The sequence below is a fragment of the Eurosta solidaginis genome, chromosome X (assembly GCF_040869045.1).
Source record: "Eurosta solidaginis isolate ZX-2024a chromosome X, ASM4086904v1, whole genome shotgun sequence".
In the NCBI taxonomy this organism is placed as follows: Eukaryota; Metazoa; Arthropoda; class Insecta; order Diptera; family Tephritidae; genus Eurosta; species Eurosta solidaginis.
In genome coordinates this window covers 161,237,034-161,243,388 of record NC_090324.1, presented here as the reverse complement: position 1 = coordinate 161,243,388, position 6,355 = coordinate 161,237,034, and positions in this window count along the sequence as shown.

The window sequence follows — 6,355 nt, the reverse complement described above, 5'->3', positions numbered from 1 at the left end:
CAAATTATTAGTTATCCAGCAAAATATACGTAGTCTTAAACAAAATGTCGATGTATTCGTTGGTAATTAGGTAATTAGGTTGGCGTTAGGTATAAAGCCAGATATTATATTTTTGTCTGAAATATGGATTTTTTCGTATGAAGTAGGAGATTATAAAATCCCCAATTATAACTTTTATACAAATACCAATGACAGCTACAGTGCAGGAGGTGTTGGAGCTTTTGTACGCGCTAATTTTGACTGCTCGTCAGTTAGTAATAGCTTACAAATTGCAGATACGTTACAGCTTTCCATTAATATCAAAAGAGAACTATTTGTTTTCTTGGGGGTATACAGAATTCAGTCTGTACCTATCTCGTTATTCCTTGAAGAATATTCCTCTTTAGTGGTAAATGCGAATTCGGTAAATTTTTTTATTCTTGGTGACATCAATTTGGATATTTTGCATTGTTCCAGTATTACTGACGAATATTTGGCTTTAATGGCGGTAAATGGTTTGGAATCCTACATAAATGAACCAACACGAACAAGTTCAGGCACTTGCATTGACCACGAGTTTTGTGGTTTTAACTCGCTTCCTAATAGAAATTGTACAAGTCTTAATATGGACTTGCAAGTAACCGATCACACGATGACTGGTATACAGCTAACTGGTATTACGTCAGGCAAACCAAGTATCAACTGCGCTCGTAAATCGATTTCTAAGGTAAACTTTACGATGCTGAATAACAAGCTTCTTCTCGAAAATTGGTCAGACGTGTACGCGGAAAGTAACGTATCGGCAGCTTATGATATATTTTTAAACACTTTAAAAGTGCATGTCAATAACTGCACTCTTAATGTGAGTCAGCGTAAACAAGTTCTGCGACTTAAACCTTGGATTACCCGAGATCTATTAAGGAAAATAAAGTTCAAAAATAAGTTGGGCAAAAAATGTGCTAAGCATCCTAATTGTAGGAAGCTTCGCACTCGCTACAATAAAATTAGCAATTAGTCCAATAAAGCAATACGCACTACGCGCGATACCTTTTTTAAAAACAAGTTTAACTCAGCTTTGGGCAATACCAGAAAAGAATGGGGCGTCATCCACAGTTTCCTAAACCGCGACAGGGTAGGGAGCCACGGGCCAGTTACCCTACGTGCTGAAAATCAGCTGTCTACAGACCCAGAAGAAGTTGCTAACAAATTTAATACATACTTTACCTCAATTGGTAATTCAAGTTCAACCCTTTGTGATTGTCAGGTTGCAGCCAATCTACCCTTATGCCAAGTTGCAATTAATAGTTTCTTTTTTAACCCCATATCCAGCTTCGAAATCGCTAAAATTATAAAAATATTGACCAACTCTAGCTCTTGCGGAGATGACGGTATTTCAAATAGTTTATTAAAAAAAATATTGCTCAATATAGTAGATATACTGAAACATTTATTCAATAAAAGTATAACTCAGGGTGTTTTTCCTGATGATCTTAAATGTGCCATTGTAATCCCGATCTTCAAAAAAGAGGATAAGAGGGACGCACGTAACTACAGGCCCATATCTCTACTCCCATCGATTTCCAAAGTATTTGAAAAGGCGGTTAAAAATAGAGTCTTGAACTTTCTAGATAAATCGAACCTTTTCAGCCCCATGCAATTCGGATTTCGAACCAGACACTCAACATAGGACGCTCTGCTATATTTCTGCACAAAGGTGTACAAAGCTCTAAATAGTAAAAGTAACTGTGCTGGTTTATTTGTCGACATAACAATAGCTTTTGATATGGTAGACAGGAACATATTTCAGGAAAAAATATATCGTGCAGGTTTTCGTGGCTTTATGTACAAATGGTTTACATCTTATCTTTCTAATGGAATACAAAAAGTTAAAGTGGATAGTTACTACAGTAGCCTGCAGGAAGTTAATCTGGGCGTACCCCAAGGCTCTGTCCTCGGCCCGGTACTGTTCCTCATTTATATTAATTCAATTTTTTCAATTCCATTGAAGGGCAAAACGACTGCCTTTGCAGATGATCTTGCCATTGCGTATAGTACAACGAGTTACTTCGAACTAATATGTGATATTAGCCAAGATGTTCATATGCTGAGAACTTGGTTTGCTTAACACAAGCTACTTGTTAGTAATAAAACGAAGTTGATGTATTTTAGCCTTGCCCCCAAAGAATTTGAGGCTTGTGATCTTTTTTTTCATTCAGCAGAATGCGCACGTTTTAACATGCATCATATGGCGTGCACTTTGAATGCCACGAAAAGTTCATTCGCAACCAACGTTAAATCCGGTGATAACTGCTTCAGGATTGATGTTGTCGAAAATTTCAAATACCTAGGTATTATAATCGATAATCATTTAAACTGCACACATTCAGAAACTAAAACATTACTTTCTGTACACTACCCGTTACTTCTATCGTCTCAAAAAGTGTTGCACTATGTCCACTCTAAAAGCTGTTTACTATGGTCTAGTCCAATCGAAACTTCAATATGGGATTACCTGCTGGGGTGGCGCCTCGGCTAGTAAGTTGCCACCCATTGTAACACTCCAAAAAGGAATTATAAGACGCATATGTGGCGCAAACTACAGGTCTCACGCTATGATATCTTTTAGGAGACTAGATATACTACCATGTCGTCATCTATATTTATTTAAAGTCCTAAAAACTTTCTTTATTAGATCGGGGTACTTAGAAAGTTATCCTTCTGAAGTCTACAACCTTGGGAGCAATCTGCTTCCATCGGTACAAATCCCGCATGCTAGGACATCTCACTTCAGAAGCTTTTATACATACACGTCGTGCAAAATGTTCAACTCTCTCCCTGCTTCTGTACAGGTTATAAGAAATCCTAACCTATTTCAAAATAAAATAAAAATGTATCTGATTAGTTTTAGCCATTACGATCTAGAAGCCTTGCTGCGGACGTTGTTGTAAACCATATCTAACTTTTGTAACTATATCAACCGTTTCTCTATTGGAACCTTAATAAATTAACGAATTATCAATTGTTTCTCTATCGTAATCTTAACTAATTATCTGAATTATTATGAGTTTATTCTATAATATTATTAAAAACTATACACCCCACATTGAAAAAGAATTTTACTATGTGAACTGGCGTTTAATACTATTTTAAAATTTAATATAAAAAATGCCATGTACTTTTCTTATGCTATATAGAAATAGAATGTGCTCTTTCTATATTGTAATTTATTTAAAATATGTATTAAGAAAATGTTTAATAAATAAATAAAATATAAAATAAAGTTAAAGTTAAAGTAAAATTTAAAGTTGAAGTTAAAGTTAAAGTTAAAAGTTAAAGTTAAAGTTAAAGTTAAATTTAATGTTAAAGTTAAAGTTTAAGTTAAAGTTAAAGTTAAAGTTAAAGTTAAAGTTAAAGTTAAAGTTAAAGGTAAAGTTAAAGTTAAAGTTAAAGTTAAAGTTAAAGTTAAAGTTGAAGTCAAAGTCAAAGTCAAAGTTAATGTTAAAGTTAAAATTAAAGTTAAAGTTAAAGTTAAAGTTAAAGTTAAATTTAATGTTAAAGTTAAAGTTTAAGTTAAAGTTAAAGTTAAAGTTAAAGTTAAAATTAAAGTTAAAGTTAAAGTTAAAGTTAAAGTAAAAGTCAAAGTTAAAGTTAAAGTTAAAGTTAAAATTAAAGTTAAAGTTAAAGTTAAAGTTAAGTTAAAGTTAAAGTTAAAGTTAAAGTTAAGTTACAGTTAAAGTTAAAGTTAAAGTTAAAGTTAAAGTTAAAATTAAAGTTAAAGTTAAAGTTAAGTTAAAGTTAAAGTTAAAGTTAAAGTTAAATTTAAGTTAAAGTTAAAGTTAAAGTTAAAGCTAAAGTTAAAGTTAAAGTTAAAGCTAAGTTAAATTTAATGTTAAAGTTAAAATTGAAGTTAAAGTTAAAGTTAAATTTAAAGTTAAAGTTAATTAAATTAAAGTTTGCTAAAATTAAAGTTAAAGTTAAGTTAAGGTTAAAGTTAAATTTAAAGTTAAAGTTAAAGTTAAAGCTAAAGCTAAAGTTAAAGTTAAAGTTAAAGCTAAAGTTAAAGTTAAAGTTAAAGTTAAAGTTAAAGTTAAAATTAAATTTAAAGTTAAAGTTAAAGTTAAAGTTAAAGTTAAAGTTAAAGTTAAAGTTAAAGTTAATGTTAAAGTTAAAATTGAAGTTAAAGTTAAAGTTAAAATTAAAGTTAATTAAATTAAAGTTTGATAAAATTAAAGTTAAATTAAAGTTAAAGTTAAAGTTAAAGTTAAAGTTAAAGTTAAAGCTCAAGTTAAAGTTAAAGTTAAAGTTAAGTTAAAGTTAAAGTTAAAGTTAAAGTTAAAATTAAAGTTAAAATTAATTTAAAGTTAAAGTTAAAGTTAAGTTAAAGTTAAAGTTAAAGTTAAAGTTAAAGTTAAAATTAAAGTTAAAGTTAAAGCTAAAGTTAAATTTAAATTTAATGTTAAAGTTAAAACTGAAGTTAAAGTTAAAGTTAAAGTTAAAATTAAAGTTAATTAAATTAAAGTTTGATAAAATTAAAGTTAAATTAAAGTTAAGTTAAAGTTAAAGTTAAAGTTAAAGTTAAAGTTAAAGTTAAAGTTAAAATTTAAGTTAAAGTTAAAGTTAAATTTAAAGTTAAAGTTAAAGTTAAAGCTAAAGTTAAAGTTAAAGTTAAAGTTAAAATTAAAGTTAAAGTTAAAGTTAAAGTTAAAATTAAAGTTAAATTTAAAATTAAAGTTAAAGTTAAAGTAAAAATTAAAGTTAAAGTTAAAGTTAAAGTTAAAATTAAAGTTAATTAAATTAAAGTTTGATAAAATTAAAGTTAAATTAAAGTTAAGTTAAAGTTAAAGTTAAAGTTAAAATTTAAGTTAAAGTTAAAGTTAAATTTAAAGTTAAAGTTAAAGTTAAAGCTAAAGTTAAAGTTAAAGTTAAAGTTAAAATTAAAGTTAAAGTTAAAGTTAAAGTTAAAATTAAAGTTAAATTTAAAATTAAAGTTAAAGTTAAAGTAAAAATTAAAGTTAAAGTTAAAGTTAAAGTTAAAGTAAAAATTAAAGTTAAAGTTAAAGTTAAAATTTAAGTTAAAGTTAAAGTTAAAATTAAAGTTAAAGTTAAAGATAAAGTTAAAGTTAAAGTTAAATTTGAAGTTAAAGTTAAAGTTAAAGTTAAATTTAAAGTTAAAATTAAAGTTAAAGTTAAAGTTAAAGTTAAAGTTAAAGTTAAAGTTAAAGCTCAAGTTAAAGTTAAAGTTAAAGTTAAAGTTAAAGTTAAAGTTAAAGTTAAGTTAAAGTAAAAGTTAAAGTTAAAGTTAAAGTTAAAGTTAAAGTTAAAGTTAAAGTTAAAGTTAAAGTTAAAGTTAAAGTTAAAGTTAAAGTTAAAGTTAAAGTTAAAGTTAAACTTAAAGTTAAAGTTAAAATTAAAGTTAAAGTTAAAGTTAAGTTAAAGTTAAAGTTAAAGTTAAAGTAAAAGTTAAAGTAAAAGTAAAAGTTAAAGTTAAAGTTAAAGTTAAAGTTAAGTGCTTTTTACCATGCATTTGTCAATGCAATTGAAATTACTGGCATCCCACAACAGTACAGCAGCAATGCTTGTGTACAAAAAATTATTGTGGACACATTAGGAGTCACAATCGCTCCTACAGATATCGACAAATGCGTGGTAAAAAGCATTAAACGTAATAATGACTCTTCGTGTGCTCGTGACGTAGTTTGCGTGCATTTCTCATCTAATGCAATCGAGAAGAGAGTGATGACCGCAAGGAAAGCAAAAGCGCGCTCGCTGTCAACAAAGCTATTTGATGACTCCAACAATTATAAAATATATATAAACGATGCTCTCTCACGATATACTCGAGCTTTGTTTACTGTGTCATATAAATTAAAACAAGAGAAACGATATTAATATTTATGGTTAGGGAAATCTAGCTTCCTAATGAAAAAAGCCGACAATGAGAAGGTTATCAGTATAAGTCAAATGATGATTTGCATTTAATAGTTAACTAGCTAATTTTAGCTCTTCTCGTAATTTTTATATTTACTTTTAAAGATGTTCTCAGATGTTCTGCCTAATGATAACCCAATCGTCGCTAGCAATAATGTTTTGAATAACTCGCCCTCAACTGATTCTAACAAATTATTAGTTATCCAGCAAAATATACGTAGTCTTAAACAAAATGTCGATGTATTCGTTGGTAATTAGGTAATTAGGTTGGCGTTAGGTATAAAGCCAGATATTATATTTTTGTCTGAAATATGGATTTTTTCGTATGAAGTAGGAGATTATAAAATCCCCAATTATAACTTTTATACAAATACCAATGACAGTTACAGTGCAGGAGGTGTTGGAGCTTTTGTACGCGCTAATTTTGACTGCTCGTCAGTTAGTAATA